Source organism: Ailuropoda melanoleuca, chromosome 12, assembly GCF_002007445.2.
Source record: "Ailuropoda melanoleuca isolate Jingjing chromosome 12, ASM200744v2, whole genome shotgun sequence".
In the NCBI taxonomy this organism is placed as follows: Eukaryota; Metazoa; Chordata; class Mammalia; order Carnivora; family Ursidae; genus Ailuropoda; species Ailuropoda melanoleuca.
Genome location: NC_048229.1, coordinates 37031927 through 37043928, shown reverse-complemented (window position 1 = coordinate 37043928; position 12002 = coordinate 37031927). Strand labels below are relative to the sequence as shown.

General features: G+C 48.8%; 1 protein-coding gene and 1 long non-coding RNA gene across 3 annotated transcripts in view; one reads left to right on the top strand and one right to left on the bottom strand.

Annotated features, from left to right (window-relative positions):
- Positions 1–249: 249 nt before the first annotated feature.
- Positions 250–7719, bottom strand: LOC117795105. The gene is made up of 2 exons (XR_004618924.1): positions 7661–7719; positions 250–433 (listed from the first exon to the last, which is right to left on the bottom strand). It is a non-coding gene; the product is annotated as an uncharacterized LOC117795105 (long non-coding RNA).
- The window catches only part of PAK4 (p21 (RAC1) activated kinase 4), a 42608-nt gene continuing 37793 nt past the window's right edge, over positions 7188–12002 (top strand). For both annotated transcript variants that reach the window (XM_019808074.2, XM_019808072.2), the window contains exon 1: positions 7188–7352. The gene's annotated coding sequence lies outside the window, so the exon portion shown is untranslated. The remainder of the gene's footprint in view (positions 7353–12002) is intronic.

Sequence of the window (12002 nt, the reverse complement as noted above, 5' to 3'; positions counted from 1 at the left end):
GGCGCACAGGACACAGGCACATCTGGCTGATTGCAACACCTACGATGTGTGACATGATCGGGAAGTGACAGGTTGCGGGACTGAAGACCCTACAGCTTCTGGAAGGCAAAGCCGAGCGAGGCCAAAGGCTATGCAGATGCTTGCCCAGCAGGCTGGGGTGACGCTCCTGGAAGAGGCAGCAGGTCCCAGGGACGGCCCGTGAGGTGGTTTGGGGTCTATGGAGACACAAGAAGGGGGAAGCTGTGGGTCTCGGGATTCATTCATTAGCAAATATTTATTTACTGAAGTCCCTCATTGCTCAAATCAGCCAGAAATGGTTTTTGTCAACTACAGCTGAGAAGCAGGAAAGAACAATGCGCCCAACACGATCCAGCTGTTGTAGGTACTGCGGTGGCCGAGAGGACATTTTGGCCCTTGTGAGGCTGACATTCTCCTGGGGGAGATAGAGAAGAAACTGTGAAAACAAAAATATTATCAGTTGAGAATTCCAGATGGTGATCAGCATTGTGGAGAAAATACAGTGGGAATTAAAGCATGGGATGGCAAAGGGTGCTCTCAGTAGGTGCCCAGGAAAGGCCTCTCTGAGGAAGTGACATTTAAGCCAAAGGACGGGGAGCTAGTCAAAGCAAAAACCTATAAGAGTGATCCAGGTAGAGAAACCAGCAGGTGCAAAGGCCCTGAGGCAGGACTGTTTGAGAGACAGCCATGAGGCCAGGGTGACTGGTGCGGAGTGCGTAGGATTACCAGATAAAATACGGGGTGCCCAATTACATTTGAATTTCAGAGACAGTCCCTAAATGTTTAGTCCAAATATGTCCCAAATATTGCATGGGGACAGGCTTATACTAAAAAATGACTTGAGGTTTATCTGAAAATCAGCACTAGCTGAGCATCCGGTATTTTTACCGGCTAAATTTTTATTGTAACCATAGGAATGAGCAAGACAGGATGTGGAGGAGATGAGGACATAGAAAGGACAAAAAGTTCCTCCCCACATCCCGCACACACGCCCGAGGAGACACGCTCTTCGAGTTCTTCAGGCACCCCTGTTACTTGGCGTCCCTACTCCCTGGGCAGGACGCCTCCTCTCAGCCCTCCACCCTCTCCTCCCCCCAGATCTTTGCTGCTGCTTTTCAGCAAATTTAAAAAGTAATAATATTGTGATTTTACTTCAGCAGAGAAAGTAACACACTCATTGTTAAAAAAAAAAAAAAATCAGGGGCACCCGGCTGGCTCAGTTGGGGTAAGTGTACGACTGTTAGTTTCAGCTCAGGTCATGATCTCAGGACCCTGGGATCAAGTTGAGTCGGGCTCCCTGCTCAGCAGGGAGTCTGCTTCTCCCTCTCCCTGTGCCCCTCCCCCCTGCTTGCTCTCTCTCTCTCTGTCTCTCAAATAAATAAAAATCTTTTTAAAAACTTTTAAATATAACTCCATTTAATACAATTACCTGGACCCTTTTAAAGTGTATAATTTCATGAGTTTTGACCCATGTATATTCCCATGAGACCACTACCACAATCAAGCCACGGAACATTTCTACCACCCCAGAGTTTCCCTCCCATGCCTTTGCAGCGCATCCTCCCCTCTGCCCCCCAGCTTCAGGCAACAATGAATCTGCCTTCTGTCACTACAGATTAGATTTACCTTTCCCAGAATGCTGGGAATGGAACCACAGGACACTGGCTTCTTTCACTCAGTTTACTACATTTGCAGTTCAGCCATGATGTCCCGCCTATCAATAATTCCTTCCTTTTCATGCCGAGTAGTGCCCCATGGAATGGATATCCTGTAATCTATTTATCTGTTCAGCAGTTGATGGACATTTTGGGTTGCTTCCAGGTTCTGGTGATTATGAAAAAGGGTGCTATAAAAAAAAAAAACTCAAAAGCAAAAAAAAGAAAACAAGCTTTATGAACATTCCTGTACAGGTCATTGTGGGAATATATGTTTTCATTTCTCTGGAGTAAATACTTAGGAGTGGGATCGCTGGGTCCCTGTGTCTTGCGCGTTCTTTTGATGGCTGCATAGCTGTATTCTGTGACACATTTTGAGCTCTGCTCATCACCTTATTTTATATTATTTATTTATTCATGTGTTTATTAGCTATCTCCCAAGCATTTGTTTTCTGAAAAAGAAGAGAAATGGTTAGAAGCCTGGACCTTGAAGCCAGGCTGCCTGTGTGACTTTGAAGAAGTTACTTAACCTCTCTGTTTCTCTGTTTGCACACTTGTAGAACGGGACTAACCATAGTGCATAGGGTTGTGGGGATTAAATGAGGTAATATGGGGCTCCTGGGTGGCTCGGTCAGTTGAGGCGTCGACTCTTGATGTTGGCTCAGGTCATGGTCTCAGGATTGTGGGATCCAGCAGCTTCAGGCTCCGTGCCCAGTGGGGAGTCTGCTTGAGATTTTCTCTCTCCTTCTCCCTCTGCCCCCCTCCCTCTGCTCTCTCTCTCTCTAAAATAAATAAATAAATAAAATCTTTTAAAAAAATAAGCGAGGTAGCATATGTAAAGTGCTTAGCACAGGACCTGCTATAAAGAAAATCTTCAATAAATGTTTGCAGTTGTCATTATCAACATGCGCGGCACACAGATGGCACTCAACCAATACATTTATAAAATGAAACTGAGCAGTCTCTTTTTCTTTTTTTTTTAAGATTTATGCACTTATTTTTAAAGATTTTATTTATTTATGAGAGAGAGTATAAGCTGGGGAGAGAGGCAGAGGGAGAAGCAGACTCCCCACTGAGCAGGGAGCCTGATGCAGGGCTCGATCCCAGGACCCTGGGATCATGACAGGACCTGAAGGCAGACGCTTAACCGACTGAGCCACCCAGGTGCCCTGAATTTGAGCGGTCTTTAAGCACATGGGTTTTGAAGTCAGAACTCCCAGTTAAAATTCCAGCAAAACTGCTTACAGGTGGTGGGACTTTGTTCCCATGCCTTAGTTTCCTCATCGGTGAAATGGGGCTAAGGATCCATCTTCCAGAGAAGTGTCGAGGATTAGCAAAGATCAGGTAGGTAAAGTGTTCAGAGAGAGTCTGGTGTAGCAAGCAGTAAAAAAAAATTGGAAGCAATCTAAACAGGCAACAATAGGGAAATCGTGAAGTATGGTATGATACATCAATAATTAAAAAACAATGAGGTGGTATAACAATGGTAACAATTGTAAAACAATGGCGATTTTTAAAAATCTTACTAAAATAACACTAAGGATGAATACAGTTGACCCTTGAATAATGTGGGGGTTAGTGTTGCCCACCCCTGCACAGTCAAAAACCCAAGTATAACTTTTGACTCTCCCAAAACTTAACTACTAATAGCCTTGTGTGACCAGAAGTCTAACCAATAACATAAACAGTCAATTACTGCACATTTTGTATGTTCTATGTATTATAGCTGTATTCTTACAATAAAGTAAGCTGGAGAAAAGAAGATGCTATTTAGAAAATCATGGAGAGGGGCGCCTGGGTGGCACAGCGGTTAAGCGTCTGCCTTCGGCTCAGGGTGTGAACCCAGAGTTACAGGATCGAGCCCCATATCAGGCTCCTCCGCTATGAGCCTGCTTCTTCCTCTCTCACTCCCCCTGCTTGTGTTCCCTCTCTCGCTGGCTGTCTCTATCTCTGTTAAATAAATAAATAAAATCTTTAAAAAAAAAAAAAAAGAAAATCATGGAGAAGAGAAAATACATGTATGGTACTGTATTGCAATTATTGAAAAAAAAATCTGCTTATTAGTGGACTGATGCAGTTCGAACCCGTGTTGTTCAAGGGTCACCTATACACTCAAATATATAACTTTGTCTATGTCTTTTTTTTCCTTTAAGAACAATTCCTAGGGGCGCCTGGGTGGCTGTCAGTTAAGCATCTGACTTCAGGTCAAGTCAGACCCCTGTGAAGAGCTCTGAGCTCAGTGGGGAGTCCGTTTGTCCCTCTCCCTCTTCCCCTCCCCTGCCCATGCTTTCTCTCTCTCTCAAATAAATAAATACAAATCTTTAAAAAAGGGGCGCCTGGGTGGCTCAGTTGGTTAAGCATCGGCCTTTGGTTCGGTTCATGATCCTGAGGTCCTGGGATCAAGCAGGGAGCCTGCTTCTCCCTCTCCCTCTGCCTGCTACTCCACCTACTTGTGCTCTCTCTCTGTCAAGTAAATAAAATCTTTTTAAAAAATCTTTTAAAGAAAAGAACAATTTCTAGAAGTGGAATTGCTGTTTTGGAAGGTTGACAGCATTGTTAAGTCTCCTGATGGATATCACCAAAATCTGCCCCAGATCATAGTCCTATATGTCCTATATGTGGGGTATGAGAGCAATGTATCTTATATTCTCATCAGCACTGCTTATAATAGTAAAAAAATATTTTTCTGGGGTGGTGCAGTAGGTTAAGCATCCGACTCTTAGTTTCGGCTCAGTTCGTGATCTGAGGGCTGTGAAATCGAGCCCCACATGGGGCTCCATGTTCAACTCAGAGTCTGCTTGAGATTCTCCCTCTCCCTCTGCCCCTCCTGCTCATGCCCTCTCTCTCTCAAATAAATAAATAAATCTTTAAAAATACATATTTTTCTGAGAGACCAAAAAAAAAATAAATAAAAAGGATCTGTTTAATAGCTTAATATCCATTTCATTAATTTCTTATTTATGGATTCCATTTCTTTCTTATCCATTGTCTGTACTTTAAATTGTTGTTCATGTCCTTTGCCTGTTTTTCTGTCATATGTTCACCTTTCTTATTGATTTGTAAATGCTCTCTACATATGAAGGCCATAAAGCATTGCCTGCCATCTATATATTGCCACTTATCTTTTCCCTTGATGTATCATTTTTATGAGGCCAAATCCTCCTCACCCTCCCCACCTGTTCCCATCTATTGGAGGTCGCCTCCTCACCACCTCCTCCAGGAAGCCCTCTGTAGGAGGCTCTTTTGGGGCTGGTTTTCTCTCTTAGAGCCCCATCCTGAGGAAGCCCTTGGAGCAGATCTACCGCCGGGCTTGTTCCACATCTGATCTCTGACTGAGATCTCCAACTGAGTTCCAAGGGGGGCTTCCCCAAACGTGGGTTCTAGAGCCTAATACCCTGCAATTTGTGCAGGGCATTCGAGAGGCAAAGGCTGTACCTGGCCCTCCTCCCATCACGGCGACCTGGATTAAGCGCTGTCATCTCAGCTACGAAACTTGTTTAAAAAAAAAAAAAAAAACAAAACACGGAGACTCTGTGAGGCATACAGATTTCAAAAGAGCACAAAAACAAGAACGTTTAAGGCTGGCTAGGGTACTTTAAAGTGCATGGTCCCTCTGAGCGCTGGTGGGAATGTGAATTGGATCCTTGTAGCACAATTTGGCAATGTGTGTCCCAGACCGCGGGGAGGCAGCAGAGAGCAGTCAGCGAGAGCCTTGCCCGGGAGCCAAAACGGGATGAGCCCTGGCTCTGCCCCATTAGCTTGAGCGACTTTGGGCAAATAAACTTACTGCTCTAAGCTTAGGTTTCCTCTGCGAAGCCAGAATAATCATAGCCCCTGTTGTTAAAATTACACAGCTTAGCTCCATGCATGGGAACTGTTACTATTATTAAATCTTAAAGCTGTACATTTCCTTTGACCCAGCAGTTCCATTTGTGGTAATCTATTTAAAGGAAATATTTAGAGATGTGCACAAATATTTAACTGCTTGAATTGGGGGGGGTATTATTTATAATAGCAAAATATTTATCACAGCTTAGATGTTCAACAAGAAAGGGTGGTTAAACAAATTAGAGTTCATTGATAGGGCATCTATGCAGCCATTAAAACGCATGTTCCTGAAGAAAATGACGTGGAAAGATACTGATGATATTTCTAATCTTGTTTTTAGAAACATATAAAATTCTTTATAATGTGTGCCACTGATTCTGTTAAGAACGAAAGAGGTAGGTAAATGTACAGGAAAAAAATGACTCATCATGCAATCGTTCATTCATTGCTTCTCCCAGACATTAATTAAATGGCTACTATGTGCTAGACACTGTGCTGGGGTGGGGCGGTGGGGGGGATGCACTTAGCATTTAAGAGTATCTCTGAGGGGGTGGAATTAGGACTCATCCAACCATCCATTCAACAAATGTTTATTGAGCATCTACGTGCCAATAGTGCAAGGGCACCGGGCTTGCACAGTGAACAAAACAGTCAAAAATCCATGCTCTCATAGAGCTGACATTTCAGTGGAGGAAACAACCAAAACAAACTAACTACAATTAGCTAATCGTCTAGTTTGTTAGAAGTTGATTAGAGCAGGAAAAAAAAAAGCAGATAAAGGGAGGGGTTCAGTAGCATGCAAGAGGAATGTTTGCTGCTTTAGTTAGGGTGGGAAGGAATAAAGTCACTGATAAGGTGATATTTGAGTAAAAACCTGAAGGAGGCGAGGGAGGGAGCCCTGAGGATACTTGGGGAAAGAGTCTATGCCAGACAGAAGGAACAGCCAATGCAAAGACTTCGAGGAGGGAGAGCTCCAGATATTTTTTCTGGAAGAGCAAGGTAGCCGGGGCCCAGAGAGTGAAATCATAGGAGAGGATGCAGGGGCTTCGTTTATGGATTTTGTTGTTGCTGTATGTTTTCTGGTANTTTTTTTTTTGGTTTTTTTCTTTTTTTTTTTTTTTTTTTTTTTGACGAACTAATTACTTTTTAAAAACCTGCAGAAAACATTAAGGTCAAATAGTGTCTTGGTTCCAGGTCAAGTTCCTGGACTCAGGCAGACTGTCGTTCAAAACTCATTATCAACTTCCTGTAATCCTGAGGCAGCTAGTTTAACCCCTTTGAGCCTCAGTTTCTTTATCGGTAAAATGGGTATTATAATAGAGATTTAGTGAGTATTTAGTGAGACAATGCAGGGAGGGCATTTGGCCAGGTGTGTGGCACATAAGTGCTTAGTAACTGTTTCTGGCCATTTTTACGCATTATGGCCTTCCACCCACCTACTCGTTTTGGTGTAAGGTGGGACTATTACACGAGGATAGTCATTTCCCCTTTAAGGACCCGATTGGGCGGGGAGCCAGCTTCCCCGCACCCTTTCCAAATTTTCCAATCCCCGCTTGGCATTTTCAGCCCGAAGGTCTCCGATTGGACGATATGCACCAATCAGAGGCTGAAGCGGGCTCTGCCAATGGCCCAGCTCCGCCCCTGAGCGGGCCCTGCCCCCTGCCCGGTCAGCCCCGTTGCTATGGGGACTGGTGGGCGGCGAGGGGGGGAAAGCCCCGGATGTTCGTTGGGGATTTAACATGGCGGCGGCAGTGGCCGCGGTGGCGGCGGCGCAAGACAGCTGAGGGCGGTGTGAGGGCTCGGAATCCCGGGTCGAGCAGCTAGGCCGCGAGCGACTGCAACGCCGAGCCGGTAGGATCAGCGGTCTGGCCAGGGAATTGGGGTGGGCCGGGCGATGGCGGTGGGACAGCGTTTACGCAAGTAGGGGGCGGGGCCGTTGGGGTCAAAGTTCACGCGAGGAGGGAAGGGTCGCCTCCAGGAGGTTGGGGGTCAGTGCTGCTGGGGAGGGTGGTATAGAGGAGGTCAGAGGTCAAACGAGCGAAGGGGGCGTGGCGAAGGGGACCACAAAGTTCGAAATTTGAAGTGGGGCCGGTTCGAGGGGATGGGGGCGAGTGTCAAAAAATGGGGATCAAAATCATTTGAAGGGAGGGTGCGCTTACCAAAGTCAGAGATCACAACCATGGGGGCGGTGGTTTGGAGGTTTTACGGCAGCAACCAGCGGACCAGATGCATAAGATTTAGGTTGGGGGGCACCTTTTTAAGGGATCAAATGTGGGGCGTGGCCAAAGGGGGCAAAGGTCAGAATCTGACAGATGGTATACGTGAGGGTCAAAGTTAAAACCCTAGTGGGAGACATTGCTGGGGAGGACGGGAGGGATGCCCGAGAGAGATCAAAGGTGCTTCCTGGCCAAGGAAAGGGGAGCCCCCTCCCACAAATAATGAAAATAATAGCAAACGCTCATAAATCACTATGTGCCAGGTCATTTAGATGCTTTCCATATATTTAATCCTCACTACAACGTTATGGGGTTGGCTCTGTTATTAAGAGCCCAAGTGATTTGCCCAGGATCATCTAATGAATAAGTTGTGGGGTTGAGGTTCAGACTCGAGTTCTGGGCCCAGAGATGTACTATGTTCTTTTGCCTCTCAAATAATCACAATTTTGGCTAATATTTAATGAGGACTAATGCTGTGCTCAGCAGTCTTGTTTCGTTATAACACAGCTTGTGACGTGGGTGCTGGGTAGACCCGCTTTACAGAGGGGAAAACTGAGGCTCAGGTAGCTTCTGCCGAGCAACAGAGGCAGATTCCCTGCAGGGTCTGAATGATTCGGGAGCTCCTGCCCCCAGTTGTTACACTGTAGATTGTTAAGTTCCTGGAAGCAGGGGGCTGGGCAAGGCCAAACCACTCCCTGGACTGGAATGGATTGTCTCTGGGCTCCCTGAAAGGGTGTGATCTGGGAAGAGAAGTTCTCCTGGACCTATGGGAGTGGGGTGTTTGTGGGTGGCCCAGAGTCCTAGTGAGTCTGATGGGTTTTGACTGGGGAGGGTGTCCCTGAGTGGGATCCAGTACAAAGCCGAGTGTTCTCTGTACTTAAAACCCCAAACTCTCATGGTGGTCCCAGATTGCTCCTACCTCATTTCCTACGGCTCTCCCTATCCCTTCTCAAGGTCCAACCCCACCGGTCTGTTTGCTGTTCTTCAGCTCTGTAGGCATATGCCACCCTCCAGGTCTTTGACCTTCCTGTTCCCTCTGCCTGGAATCCTTTACCATCCGCCCCCCTACTCACGGTCACCCACGTGCAGCCCTACCAGCACCACCTGCCTCTCACTGTCCCTCACATCTTGTTTCTTCCCAGGCCTTTGCTCTGTGCTTACCTTGTTTGTCAGGGCCCCGTGTGTTGTCTGCCTCCCCCCACCTCCCGCCGCCAAGAATGTGGGCCCCACACGGCAGGAATTTCTCCATGTTGTTCCTTCCCTGAATCCCCGCCTGAAGCACCACCTGGCCAATGGAGGGTGCTTGGTGGTTGGTGGTTGCATGCTGGACACTGTGCTGGGTGCTGGGTCTGTAGCAGCGGACAAGACGCAGAACCCCTGGGCTCCAGGGTCTCTCGGTGTCCCTTGGTGGGAGCCTACTGGAACCACCCCCAGCCAGTGATACATGGCTACGTCTGGACCCCTAGGGTGCCTGGCCTGGGGGTGGGGGGCCAGTGGAGCAGGGGCTGAGTAGGAGCTGCCCTGTGTCGGTGGAGCAGTTCTGGGGACTGGTTCAGACCCAGCCCTGTCACTCACACGGGCTGTGGGACCGTGGGCAAGTCGCTTAACTTCCTGGGCCTCCATTTCTTCCCCTGCCAAATGGAAATGAGTGACCACCTTGTGGGATGGCCGGGAGGGCACAGAGCGCAAAGCGCGTGGCCTGGACCTGGCACCCACCAGGTGCTGTGTTGGCATTAGTCCTGCTGCCACTGCCACCTGGGGAGAACCTCAGAGATGGAGGAGGGTCCCTCTGCACCTGCCTCCTGGCTCTCTCAGGAAACTGCGCCCCCCCTTCCGGCTGTGGCCGGGTCACTGGGTGGGCACATTGCCAAGCAGTCCTGTGAGGCCAGCCCCACCTCCTGGCCTCGGGGTTCCAGCTTGCTCAGCATCCCGGGCTTGGTGCAGACGTGAGGGTTGGGGCTTTGACATCAGAGACCCGAATTCAGGTCTCTGCCCTGTCACCAGCCGTGGGACCTTCCTTGCGGGTTTTGTTCCTTAAGCTGCATTTTAGATTAGGGGGAAAAGTAAAGCCTTCAATTAACAGAACCCCTTCGCCTCCAGCATCCGGCCTGGGACAGAACTCGCAGGGTGGATGGCGTTCAATGCCCCACTCCCTCCCCGGCCTCCCTGCAGACTGGTAAACTGCTGGGGCGATGCTGGACTTGGATTTGGTGTTTGGCGTCTCCCTGCAAGTCTTCCTGCTGTTACTCCCCTCGAATGTATTCACAGCTGATAGGGCCACCGCTCTCAATCCCAGCTGCACTCTGCAGTCACCTGGAGAGCTTTCAAATCTGCCGCGGCCCAGGCCCGCTGTAGGGCTTCTGACTTGGAGTCATTGGGTCTGGGGTGGGGCGGGCCTCAGTATGCGGTTCTAGTGGCCAGCGAGGGTGGCCCGCCACTGTTTTACCGTTGACCGGCTGATGTAAGCAGCGTCCCGGTCAACAACCTGCTCTTTCCGCTCAACGTTCGACTTCGCCTTTCTCTCTGCCAGGACGTGCGCGTAGCTCTAGGATTCGTTGTCTCTGCCGGGAGTGTCTCTCTTCTTGTGATTGTGCCACATAGGAATTACGTGTTCACCTGTTGGTGGACATTGGGGTGGTTTCCCATTGGGACAGTGATGACACCGCATTGAACATTCTAAAATGCGTTTCCTTGTATACTGTGGCCAGGGTCTCTCTTGGGCATGTGGCTCACCATGGACATGCAGGGCCTTCCAAATTGTTCTCCAAAGCAATTATACCAGTCTGCTTTCCCACAGGGCTTAAGGGCTCCCTTCACTCCACATCCTGCTTTGGGGCAACTTTGTGGCCCTTGCTGAAGTGGTTTACTCAGCCCTCAGATGGTGGGTTTATAGCCCCCCCAGGCTAGCTGGGAACAGCTGGGGAGATGGTTCACGTGATGGGCTTAGCAGGGTCTGACACCCACCAAGCCCCCACACCCAGGCTTTTGCCCTCTAGGACATCCAGGATAGTGACCACAACTTTGACCCAGCTCTCCTTGGGAGGCATCTCTCAGGGCTGACAGTGGGAAAGGAAACTGTACTGACTTGAACCTCCTCAGGAAGGGGGCAGGGAGGAAGGAGGTGAAGTGTAGAAAAGGAGGGATAGAGCCTTGTTACAATCTTTTTGCATGCGACTGCTGGTCCCACTGGCGACCCACACAGCCCTGGCCCTGTCTGCACAGATTTTAGTATACAAAGGAAGACGGACCCATCCCGAGACAGTGACAGCCCAGAGTGTCAGGGCTGGGATGAGGAAATACAAGCAGAAGCGTTAGGGCTGGGATACGGGAGGCACAGGGACTGCAGGAATCCAAAGGAGGCCCCTGAGCAGCCTGGGAAGTCAGTGAGGGCTTTATGGAGAAGGAGACATCTGATCCATGAGAAAGGGTGAGTCAGGCCTAAGAAAGGAGGTGAAAAGAATGGAGCAGGTAGTGGGTACAGGAAGTGCAAAGGTCTGAGGTCCGAATGAGCTTGGGATGGTTAAGTACCATCAGGGAGGCCCATGTGGTAGAGTGGGCGGCGAGGTCAGGAAGGTGAGGAAGGGGGTGCCTGGGTGGCTCAGTCGTTAAGCATCTGCCTTCGGCTCAGGGTGTGATCCCAGAGTCCTGGGATTGAGCCCCGCATCAGGCTCCCTGCTCCACTGGGAGCCTGCTTCTTCCTCTCCCACTCCCCCTGCTTGTGTTCCCTCTCTCACTGGCTGTCTCTCTCTCTGTCAAAAGATAAATAAAATCTTAAAAAAAAAAAAAAAAGGAAGGTGAGGAAGATATGGCAGGTATACCAGAGGATGACAGGTTGAGGTGAGGAGCGTGGACTGTGTTCTGTGTGTAATGGGGAGTCATCGGAAGGCTTTAAGCAACATCTAGTTTCCCTTTTATCAGGATTACTCATGTTACCATGTGGGGAGCAGATCACGGGGTACAACAGCAGGGAGACCCACGGGGAGGTTGGTGTGATGGTCCGAGCAGGAGATGAGGGTGGATAGGAGGAGGGCGCCAGTGATGGAGGAGGGATCTGTGTGCTGCCAGGATTGTGAGGACTTAACCCATATATTTTTTTCAAGATTTTATTATTTTTATCTGAAAGAGAGAGAGAGTGCGCGCAGGGTGAGGGGCAGAGGGAGAGAGAGAGAATCTTAAGCAGGCTCCACGCCCAACATGAGACTCAGTCTCACGACCCTGAGATCATGACCTAAGCTGACGTCGAGAGTGGGACGCTTAACCGACAGCCACCCAGGTGCCCCTTCTT